Genomic DNA, 12,376 nt, shown 5'->3' with positions numbered 1-12,376 from the left:
TTACAAGTCGGGCAAATGGGTTTCGTGAATCTTTGTTCGTGGTAGTCATTGTCGGTGTTATCAGCACTGTTAAAGTGACTACCACCAGCCCTACTCAGAGTATCTTAAGATATACGCCTACTCTCTGGTCTCATAGAGACCTTCAGAAACTAGAAGTGTGCCTAGGTCTTCTGAGACAAATCTCAAAAGCTGCACTGTGCAAATACTACATCAAGTTCCAATCTTCTACCACTTTAGAACTACTCCTTTCATTTATTATTTGTTTATTTATATAGTGATGACCATATTATGCAGTACTGTACAGATAATATGTAGTCATTCACATCAGTCCCTGCTCCATTAAAGCTTACAGTCCAAATACCCTAACACACACTTTATTGTCCATTTTTGTCAGAAGCCATTTAACCTACCTGTATGTTTTTGTACTGTGGGAGCAAACTTTAGCACCCTGAGGAAACCAACGCAAACTCTGGGAGGATATACAAACTCCTCAGAGATAGGGCTGTGGTGGGAATTACACCAATGACCTCAGCACTGTTAGGCAGTGTGAAAATGTGAAAATGTTGTATGTGCGCTTAGAAATGTGCTTCTGTGCCAGAAAGGGTTTATCTGGCAAAGGTTTCCCCGTTTACCATGAACAGAGGCGGTACAAGTACCGCTGTTGTCTTTCTATCACTATCGCCATAGCAGCGACTCTGCACAAGAAAAAAATGCCATATTTACATTTTACAGCATTTTTTCTTAATTTAAATATATGAAAATATATTTTTTTAGATTTTTTATCAAATTTGGAACTGGAAGACTGGGCTTCCACTGCGCATATGTGAACTGACAAGCCATTTCACGCATGTGCATTTGCTGCCAAACTGGTCTGGTGAAGTGATTAGTTCAGCCTTTCCACTGCCAGCCAGTATTCCTGGGGAAATGAGTATTACTCAGCTGCCCTGGCAAAATGTATTGTTAACTTGCAGCGAGAGAAGATTTTCTGTGGTTGTGATAAAGACTAATAGAAAATATTTCATATTGCTGGGTTTTGATAAATAGGCCTCTTAGGGGTCTATGTATTAACATTATGCAGTGCCAATCAATATGCATCGCTGCAAATCGAAGCAATGCATAATTACGCACCGCTGAAATGGCACATGCCGGGGCTACTCTAGGAGTAACAAAACTTGCCTTTAAACACATTGCCGGTTTACATTTTGCTAACAAAGTTACCGAATATCTGCAATTTTGCTAGAATCAGAGCTTAAGACATTTACCCCCAGAATGGCTTTTTACCTCTTATTCTGGTCACTAAAATGGGCTCTGCATTGTATACTGTGTGACATAGACATGCTTATGTTGGATATAGGTCTGTACATGTAGGACATAGTCCTGAGAAACAATTTGAAATTTGCTTTTGTAAAATAATTAAATTCTGATTTTTTTTTACCTACGCTGCTAATTTTTCTTATAATTAGCAGTAACAAATGCTGATTTGATACAGTCATTCTGTCACGTACTGACAAGCTGTTCGGGTCCAGGATGGGCCTCGATGCCTGCTAGGCAATGACTACCCCCTGTGAGGCGCGGAGTCTAATGGAAGGAGAGGTATTCACCAGGGATCCCCGCAAGGAGATATGAACTTGGCTGCAATCACAGGTCGCGGTCCTCTGGGGGGCGCAGAGCAGACTTTGGGGGAACCCAGAGACAATGGAGACGTGTAGCTATGCCGGACTGCAGGAGGGTAAGCATACAGGTCTTGAGAGAGGCAGGTGAGCCAGGAGAACACGACAGGAACAATATGCTGAGAGGGACAGATGACCAATAGTCAGTAGACCATGCATGACTAGAGAGGTGTTTGAGCTGAACTGCAATATATAGTAGCGCTGAGATCCTTAGAAGCCAGTTACCCAGAGACAAGATCTATGATGATGCTCGATGCCATGTGGTAACCCTTCAGGGGTAAACGGTGAAGCATACTACAGTGGGTAAGAGCACTGAGGTCCCAGATGGGTAGCCGAGGCTAGGTACAGGATCAATGATGAAGTGCAATTTAATACTGGTCAAACATGAACATATACTAGGAATCGATGACACAGCCATTGTAGAGAGACTCATAAACTGTAAGGAGCTGAGTGTTGAGATTCCTGCGGGCAGACACAACCCAGAGTAGGATCATTGATGAGATTCAATGCTTAGCAGAATTATCACTGGTCAGAATAGAGCAAGTATGAACAATGAGGACACCATGAGAATTTGATGACTGATCGCTGAGATCCCTGCGGGCTGGATAACCTATAAGCAGGGCCGATGGTAAAGCTTGAGGCACTGCCATATCCACTGATCAGTATGTGGAATGGATGACACCGAATTGAACCAGGAGGGTGATGTACTGCACAGGACAGAGGCGCTTAGATCCCCATGAGGCTATAGCCTAGGAACGAGACTGATGGTAAGACGCGATGAAACAGCAATACAGCCGTGGATCACGATGATGAGACAGGTGTCACAGGAGTCAGGAGGCAGGTAAGAGTGGAAGCGATCAGGAGTCAGGGGGCAACAGGAAACATGGAGCCTTGCATCCATACAGGTAGGAGACCTGAAGATCTGACAAAGGAAGATAGGAGGAGGCGGTTAAAATAGTGCACCGGCCGGTAATCAACCAATGTCGATCCAGGAGAAGTTTGGAAAGTGGCGGGGCTGCGCATGCACAGTATGGCAGGGAATATGTTGATAGAAAGAGGAGGAACGCCATGCAGTTCGAGATGAGGTGGTTGTCCAGGGCAACAGGTATGCCAACATCGAGTTAGAAATGAGCGATATGTGATACATTCGTTAATCTTCCCTAACCCTAAAAATAAGATACATTTTTTTTTTTAAAAAAAGGTGATAAAATGCTATATTGTGGGAAAGGGAATTAGATTGTGTACTGTGGTATGTGACTTACCCAGAAATGATTAGTAACACAATGGAGATGTGTTGGTTATTGCTTTAACTCAATTACCTTGAGTTGCATTTAGCTTTAGAAAATCTCTCTCTCTTCTTCCTTTTTTATTGCCATCTTTCAGTCTCTCTTTCTCTCTCTCGCAACACATTTACTGAAATGTGCATTACAGCAGATGAAAAAATATATATAGATATACACTGTAGCCCATGGCAATAAATCAGAGAGGATTCTGATAGCTTGACTTTCAAACACCTGATAGAGAGAGTATCTATTTATAGTGTGTATATAAATAAATCTGTTGTCACTTACATAATTGATCCATTTCACATACCACACAGACATGACTAGAATTGTAACTCTGGCACCCAATTTGTCCACACGGTCTCCAGTTTAAGGGGTCTATGTATTAAGATTAGGCGATAGGACTGATTTCTTATTGCAGTGATAGAAAATCAACTTATGCCATAGTTTGGTATTAAAATTTGGCCTATAGTGGTAAGAGTTAACTTACCACATTACTGGGCCGATGCAGTTCACCCATGACAGTGACACTGAAAGCCCAGGTTTGAGGTTTCAGTTCCACTTAGTGAACAAAATATTTTTTAAAAAATCTTATCCACTGACAAAATTATTTTCTAAGAATAAAGCACTTTTTCCTTGATTATCTTCTGCTATGGCCATCCTGAGATGGTTATAACAGAAGAAAGATTTCATTGATACTTGTACTGCATTGATCCCTGTTAAATCAAATCTTTTTGCCGATGGGTGCAAAAAGAAACACACGTTTGCCAGAGATAGGGCTTTTCGCTGTCAGTGCTGAAATATTCCCTAGATTTGTCCTATTTCCTAATGTGCCATTGATAGGTAATATCCACCCACAGGCTTACAATAAAATATAAGATAACCCTATGAACATAGAAACTAAATCTACATATTAGTAGCTGCAAAATACTTGGCCTTTAGAAGATCTGGGACTGGCTCTGCAGACACCTCCAGCTTAAACTGCTCGGACAACCAATAAGACTACAGTAGGTGTGAACACCATCTCCATGATGCTGATTGCCAGGGACAGACTGAGCTGGAGGTGGAGACACCTGCAGAGGAAAGAGACAGTGGAGGACTGGCCACTGGAACGTGCTATAAAATAAATTATGGCAGTAAATTGGGCAGTACAGTGGCTTAGTGGTTAGCACTTCTGCCTCACAGCACTGGGGTCATGAGTTGCATTCCCGACCATGTCCTTATCTGTGTGGAGCATGTATGTTCTCCCCGTGTTTGCGTGGGTTTCCTCCGGGTGCTCCGGTTTCCCCCCACGCTCCAAAAACATACTGGTAGTTTAATTGGCTTCTAATAAATTGACCCTAGTCTGTGTGTGTGTGTGTGTGTGTGTGTGAGTGTATGTTAGGGAATTTAGACTGTAAGCTCCAATGGGGCAGGGACTGATGTGAGTGAGTTCTCTGTACAGTGCTGCGGAATTAGTGGCGCTATATAAATAAATGGTGATGATGAGATGATGATGATGATGAAATCATGTACAATACTGACGCACTGCGATTTTTGGGCTAAAACATAGTAATTTTCTGCCACAATTGCAGCATTTATGAACCCAGAATAAAACACTAAATCCAATAAATCATCTGATGGGAGAGTCATTAAGCGTTGGTCAAATGGAGATTAAATTTAGATGGGGAATCACTTCATCTGACCGTGTATACAATCATCATCCAACCACACTAAGGTTGCCTTGTCTGAACATCTGTATCTTTCTGATTGGACCACACACATGTTGATGTTCCTATATGGCCAAATCTGATGGAGATCATGCCCGAGTAGTGAGCAAAAAGTGTACAGAAAGCATTGAACAGGAAATACCCCATAAAGCACTTGTTTCACAGCACTGTATCTTTGACAGTGAGAGGGTTAAGCAGGCAGGTAGCTCCATGCGGAGGAGGTTCAGTTTCCCATTATGTGACAGTATAAGGGCTCCTGTACAAGGTATACAACATGTCTGCAACTTCCTTGGCAACTACAGATATCTATTGTATTCCCATTCACTTTCAGATGGGAAGTTTAATATAGCAAAATGATATAGTTACTGCGGCTGATGATAATAATTATACCGGATTGGATCCTTGAACACAGGATCTATATGTTACAAGTCAGATCATGCGGGGTGTAAGACTGATTTTTTGAATCACCAAAAATCAGTTATACAGTGGCTGGTATTTATGAAAAACATATTGTAGATGCAGCTGAGCTATACTAAGCTGCCCTGGGGCTACTGACCCGGCTGCCAAAGTCAATGTATCGCTTCCCCAGGCCAGCTGTGAGCATGGGTGAACCGGATTACTGGCCCGCGCATATGCAGTGGGCTTTGGTCTTTCAGCTCCAGTAATGTGTAAAAAAAATAATTTAAAAATTATTATTTATTTTAAAAGGTAAATAAATATTTTAACATTTTATCAGATTAAAAAAAATGGTTTATTCTGCTGATGTTGTAAAGATTAGGTATTGGTAATGTTACGGTACTTATTAAAGAGGCTTCCCCATGAAAAGACTTGGGAAAGCTTACGGGTTTATACTGACGGGAACAGCTTTCTTGTATTTAGTGAAGAGGAAAAGAGCCATTTTGCAGGTGAAAACGGGCAATGGGTTTTTTTATAGTGTAAGTTTAAAATGTGAGAAAACAGAAAAACAGGAGAGAGCAATATTCATAAATTTTGTGGGCTGAACCAATATTCATATCAAATCAGCCTATCAATATACCATATCCTAACATTTAGACATACTAAAACAAAGAAGCCTGTCCCAATCCACCTAAACTCCTTCCACTTTTGGGTGGAACTCTGCTCACTTTCAAGTAAGTTCTGCCTATTTTGAGGTCTGCAAATTGGGTCTTTCCTGACAAAATCAGGACAGATGAGCAGTATGATATACTAGAAACCAGTAGCATTACTGAAACAGTGGGCCTGATTCATTAAGGAAAGTTAAGTAAAAAAATTGAGTAAGTAGTTTCCTGGACAAAACCAAATTGCAATGCAAGGGGTGCAAATTACTTTTCTATTTTGCACATAAGTTAAATACTGTCTGTTTTTTCATGTAGCACACACATACTTGATAGCTTATTTGTACACTGAAATTTAAAGTTAATATTTGTGTGCTACATGAAAAACAGACATTTCTACCTCATAGACATTTCTATTATGTGCAAAATAGAAAACTAATTTGCACCCCTTGCATTGCAACATGGTTTTGTCCAGGAGACTACTTACTCAATTTTTTTACTTAACTTCCCTTAATGAATCCGGCCCACTGAAACCAAATCTTCATGAGGCCTTACCAATTTTCTCAAGGCACTGGTTCTTGGTGAATAGATACTATGCTTTCTCATGCATACTTGTTCAGTTGGTAGCCACTCAAACTATCACTCAACCAAGCAACAAAATCAGTGCCCAATTTCGCCACACTCATTGGTGGCTAAATTTGGATTATTATTATTAATTTTTATTTATAAGGTGCCACAATGTGTCCGTAGCACCGTACAGGGACAAACAAATTACAATACAATGGGAGGCAGCACAGTACAGTAAACAGTAAGCACAGTAACTCAGTAAGCTCAATGCACAGCTAGAGAGGGCGGGGAAGGGGGAGGGAGGATCCGCAAACGACGGGGCTCAAGAAGGAGGGCGCGGAAGACAGGGAGACCCCCAGGGGGAAGGAGGGAGTGAGAGTGGACGTGGGGTGGAGGACCCTCGAGGAGGAGGGCTAAGTAGCTGGAGAGCAGAGTTAGAAGTGGTGGAAACAGGAGGAGAGATGGCCCTGCTCAGAGGAGCGTACAATCTAAGGGGAGGGGTGGACAGACAGAGAGACGCAGGGGAGAGAGGGAGAGTAGGGGGACGGAGGCAGAAGATAAGGTAGGAAGTTAAGTGGGAGACAGAAAGGCTTTAAGAAATAGGTGGGTTTTTAGGGCCCGTTTGAAACTGGACAGATATGGGGAAGTTCTGATGGAGGGAGGGAGCTTGTTCCAGTGGAGGGGGGGCAGCATGAAATGCAGCCGTTCAGTGCACTGTCAGAGTGGCAAGATCACTATTGGTATCACTGGAGCCTAGCAACAAAAGAAAATTTAAAGAGCAAAAACTAAAAAAATCAACAAAAAAGCCATTTCCATGCTGCCCCATAAACAGGAATTTGATGGGAATGTTACTAATTGGACTAATTGGTAAATACAGTCCTGTATAAAAACAGAAACCATATAGGTTTCTCCTTATTTAATAAAGAGTAAAAATAATTTTTGTTTAATGCAAAATTAAAAATATGTAAATGGTTTGCAAGCAGTAGCTGGTAAGGCAGCTTGTACAGCACAGAGGAGATGTTACAGCAGTTAGTGGAGAATTATAGGTGGTAGCTTGGAGAGGTGTTATAGGGAGCAGTTGGAAGAGGTGTTATGAAGCATTCAAGAGAGAAATGAGATGCAGATGGAGATGGTGGTCTAAGATGCCGTTACAATTTATAGAAGCCATCTGGAATAGGTGTAATAAGAAATTCACTGGAAATAAGCTGAAGAATAGAGTATCATGTTCCTTCAAATACCACCATTTACTGATACATCACTGAGTTACTCTTTGATAAGATCTATATTATACACAGTAAGGTAGTCTATATTGGCAAACCTCTTGCATGAATACAGCTGTTGGGTATATTGCACTAACAGATGTATTAAACTTATTTCTTAGGGATCTATTATTCTTAATGCATCTTACTTGGGGTGTCCTAGATAAGAGAAGTTCCATATAAGCGAATTAATACCTGTGGTGTTTTTTTCATTTTGGGATCTGTATTTATTTTTTAAAAAAGTGAAAAATTGAAGTCCAAACTATTTGGTATTTTAGAACTGATGTGTTGGATATAAGCAATAGTTCAATACTACAAACATAAAGTGACCTGGCTCAGTTCTGTGTTGCTTCTCTGCAGACATACCTGGGGATGGTGGTATTGCTCAAATTTCAATATCACTGAGGCACTTACATTAGATCAAATCAAGAGATAATCTTGTTGACCATCAGTTTTTCCAAATGTCAGACCAGGATATGATGTAGTGTTTCTCAAAATCTTCCAAACTAGTATCTCACACTAGACCTTAGGTATTCCCAGGGCCGTCTTTCTGACTAGGCACGATGGGCAGATGACCGGGGGCCCAAGGCCGGACTCTCAATGAAAATCAAAAATCCTGTAAAAATACAAAACAAAAACTTACCTTTTGTGGTCACCTGACCATTCGGGTCAGGTGGTGATCCGGCTCCCTCTCTGGTCCCCTCTTCCGCAGCAACAACAATGACTCAGAAAAAAGAAGAGAAGGGGATCGGACTCGGAGAACAAGGCAATTGAAAGGTAAGTTAAGGGGGATTTGATTCTCTAGCTGAAGGGACGCTTAGTGAGCACATATAAAAAAAAAGTGATATATATATATATATATATATATATATATATATATATATATTGTGACAGAGTCACTGGAAGGAGGCTAATTGGGAGAGGTATGTGTCCCAGGCTTCCTGCATTGTGTACTTTAACACACCAGGGTGAATGTAGATGTGTGGGAAAAGCTTCCCCTAGAGTGTTTCCATGTGGTAACAAACCATGGTAAGGGTCCCTGGTGATGTATGGAGAAAGAGAAGGGTGGGCTCTGTACACAAGGCCCAGTCCGGGTCTTCTGGTCTGCCAGTCTCAAAGAGACTGATCAAGAGATGCACCTGTGAGGTGCCGGTGAAAAAAGCAGCGAGAATAGGCAATCAGTGTCTCAGACCTGGTGAGGAGGTGAGTTGCCTCCTCAGACACTCTGCTGCAGTGAGCAATAATATGTTGTAATTCTGAGAGAGGATCTTGCTAAATGTATTGGCTAGTAGCCAGATGGCTAGGATTTTGCTTATATTTTGTTTTGTTTACAAGCTGGTGAATAAACTGGCTGTGGCTGTTATCCTGAAACCTCTGGACGTGTATGATTTACTGCTGCTGTTCACCAAGGAGATAGTACCTATTCCCCTGATTATACTACATATGGGGGAGAATTGGCTTGCAAAGATCTGCGCATGTCAATAATAGCAGCAGTTTTGGAGATACTTGCAGAAACCAGCTCTGTGAGTATGCTTGTAAATTTTAAATGGGACAGACACCGTGGAGAAATACGTGCATGTCTTGTCATGTGTATAAAAGCAGCTAAAATTGGAATGTTTATGTACAGCAACAGTGAGAAAAAGAGAACCACGTGATTGTGAGTAATAAATCCTATTGTGAAATACTGTTTAAACAGATTTGCTGCATATATGACGATTTGAGAGGAGTTAAATGTTGTCAGTGAAAACTGGCTATTTGTGTTGGAAAAACAGAAGTGTATGCAAAGACCAGTGAGAGACAGATTAAAGGCAAAGAAATCAAGTGTCTCATGGACTGAGTATGTTAACTGCTCTAAAGCAGAGTCAATACAAATTTGTTTGTGAAGCCATTCTCTGTGTTTACAAAGATGTATCAGTGCAACCATTGCATTACAGTTGATGTGGTTTATCTCAATGTCCAAGGGGCTTCCACAAAGAGCAGCAAGATGTCTCAGAAAAATAAGCACATTATTGTCACAGATTAAAAAGGATATGTTTTATGCAATGCAAAGACTGAGTTTTGTTAATTGATAAACAGCAGGTGTGTTCATTAAGACTGGGAAGAAAACCCAAGTATATGTTGCTGAAGTCTAGGAAAGGTGTGTGTCTTCAAAGCACAAGTTGGGTGTGGCTTGGTTCTGTGCATAAGCAAAGAGCAAGAGACTTTAAAGAGAAAAGTTTATTGAGAATCCTTGTCAGTGTAAAGTGGATGTTTCTGTGTTGAAACAGCAAGAAGCATGAAAATGTGTTTGCAAAACTATTGAGCAGAAGTTAAAACAAAAAAAGCAAAATAAAAACTTTTGGCTCTGCAAAGGAAAAGTTTGAGACATATGCTGGGTGTTGTAGTGCCACACATCTTAAGTCAAGTGAGGTGCTCCTTCTATAAAGAAAGTGCTTTGTTCATATAAATATAAAATTGGCTGCTTCTCAAGCTACAATGGGCAAGAAAAAGCAGAAGCCTCAGCCCAAAAAGAGTGCATACAGGTGTGTCAAAGTGTCGATATGGAGAGAGATAAAAATCAGAACTTGGAGCACATTTGTGTAGCGGTAGATTATGACCCTTTTCATTGTTCTAGGTTAAAAGAGGAGGATGTTTCTGATACACACTTACTACAAACTGTTACGGCCCAGCAGACAGCCGTTAGGCAACCACTGTTACAAGATTCTGCAGTTATGTCTGATAAAGAGCTAAATGCACATTTCTTTGATCTCTGGAAAAAGGCTGTGATGCAGTGCCCTGAAAAGGAGGACATGCTTAAAGACTTTCTACATGCTGCTATGGCCCAGCAATCAGCCCTAAGGCAACAGCAGTTGGATATTGGTGAGACCCAGAGGCAACAACAGTTATACTTTGAGGAGTCTTGCAGGCATCAACAGGAGTATCGAAGAGCACGCAACGAGACCTTGAGGCCCTCCATAAAAGGAAAGAGAGTCTCAGGAACAAGACATAGAAATGCTGAAACAAGAAAAAGAAATTGTGGAAACAAGGTTTGAAGCCGCACAAGTAGAATGTTTAAAATGCCAGCAGCGTATGGAGCAAATGGAGAGAGAAATAAATGAGCTACAAGATAATCTGAAAACCGAGCAGGGAAAAGCTCTGGTAACTGCAAAGACAGTGGCCCCGAATAAAGAAAAAGGGAACGGTGAAATACCGCAACTTCAAGCTAAGATACAGAAGCTTGAAGAAAATATGTTACTGTTGCAATAATCTATCTCTGAATTCAGTGAGAAAAAGGGAGATGTTGCTGGCGGAAAAGAAGTTGCTTGAGAAAGAGGTGTTGGCGGCCCGGGGAAAAGCAGAAGTGTCAGACAAACAGGTGCAACAGCTTCAGACTGCAGTAATGCAATTAGCAACCAGGTTGAGAGCATCAGTACAAAATGTAGAACAGTTCAATGGAGAAAAAACGCGGTTGGAAAAGCACCTTGGGGAGCTACAGGCAAAATTTTCAGAATTGGAAGGAGAGAAGTATGTAGCTATTTCCAGAGTCCGTGACTGTATGCGGATTTTAGAAGAAGCCAACCTTGAGAAAGACCAGGTACTTTTTAGAGAAAAGCAAAAGGAGGAAGAGATTGAAAAGATGACGCAAGCAATAGCTAAGATAACTCAAGAAGCTGCTACGAGGACACGAAATGAGGTAGAAAATGTCAAAAAACTTTGTGATGTGCAAATTTCACATTTGACAGATGACCTCTCAGCGTTGGAAATGGAATGTGAAGAGAAGCAAAGCCTTATTGAACGCGTCTTAAAAGAAAAGCGAGCTCCAGAGGAAGAGCTGGAAAAGGTGTATCAAGAAGGACGGGTGAAGGAGAGAGATTATAGGAAGCAGGAGGAACTACAGCAGAGATGTCTGATTGCAGAACACAGTAAAGGTGACCTCAAGATAAGTCAAGGTCAATGTCAGAGTACAAAAGAAGAAGCAGTAAAACTGAGGAATAAGAAGGAAAATCTGCAGAAAGAACTGGATGCCAAAATCACAGATATACAAGAGAAAATGAAGATCATATCCCAGGTTAAAAATGTTGGAAAGCAATATAAGACTCAATATAAAGAATTAATGAATCGGCATGATAAGCTGGTTGCCGAAACCCTCCTAGCTCAGACAGCACCATTAGAAGAGCGAGCTTCTCAAACAGAGGTACAAGAGTTAACAGAGTCCCATGTCCAGGCTGAAATAGAGATATCTGCACTGGCAGACCAACAAGATAAAGAAATGAAGATAAAGGTCAACGGGAGCAAACACCAAAAATTCTAGGAAAGTTGTCCACAGTTCAAGAAGAACTACAGTATGCTACTAAAGCTATTCAAGGCAATGTCAGCAGAATACAAACTTTAAGGATAACTGGGAGAGGTTTGCCTATGACCTTGAGACACCTTTCACTCGGGTTTCAGGAAAAGTAAAGCAATGTGATCCAGGATTGTCCAAGATTTTACCGGAGCCTCAAGTCACAAGAACTCAGGAAATTAATAATATGCTTCGAAAGGTGCCGCAGACTGCAAATATTACCAACTTGCATCTGCATCAGTTAAGTGGACTGAAAAGTCAGCCCCACCAGGAAGCTGAGTTACTGTCCTCGTCTATTGCTCCACTGAAATCAAGAATACACCCCGCCAGCCTCTAGTTCGGAAACGGCGATCTCCAGTGGATTCTGGTAAGACTGTTCCAGGGGAAAAGGGTGGTGGAATGAACTGAAATGTACAGAGACTGTAGGCTCAGAACCTGGAGATTGGCCAGTTATGCCAAGAAGGTTCTGTCCTCATAAGAGATATGACAGAAATGTGATTACCTGTTTTAGA

The 12,376-nt window shown here is 41.3% G+C and overlaps 1 protein-coding gene across 2 annotated transcripts in view; it reads right to left on the bottom strand.

Moving 5' to 3' along the window:
* Positions 1 to 12,376, bottom strand: part of LOC142160304 (urotensin-2 receptor-like) — a 63,568-nt gene that overhangs the window by 41,346 nt on the left and 9,846 nt on the right. The window lies entirely within an intron of this gene.

Source organism: Mixophyes fleayi, chromosome 6 (genome assembly GCF_038048845.1).
Source record: "Mixophyes fleayi isolate aMixFle1 chromosome 6, aMixFle1.hap1, whole genome shotgun sequence".
Lineage (NCBI taxonomy): Eukaryota > Metazoa > Chordata > Amphibia > Anura > Limnodynastidae > Mixophyes > Mixophyes fleayi.
The sequence above is the reverse complement of the archived record's forward strand: the minus strand, read 5'-3'. Positions and strand labels throughout refer to the sequence as shown.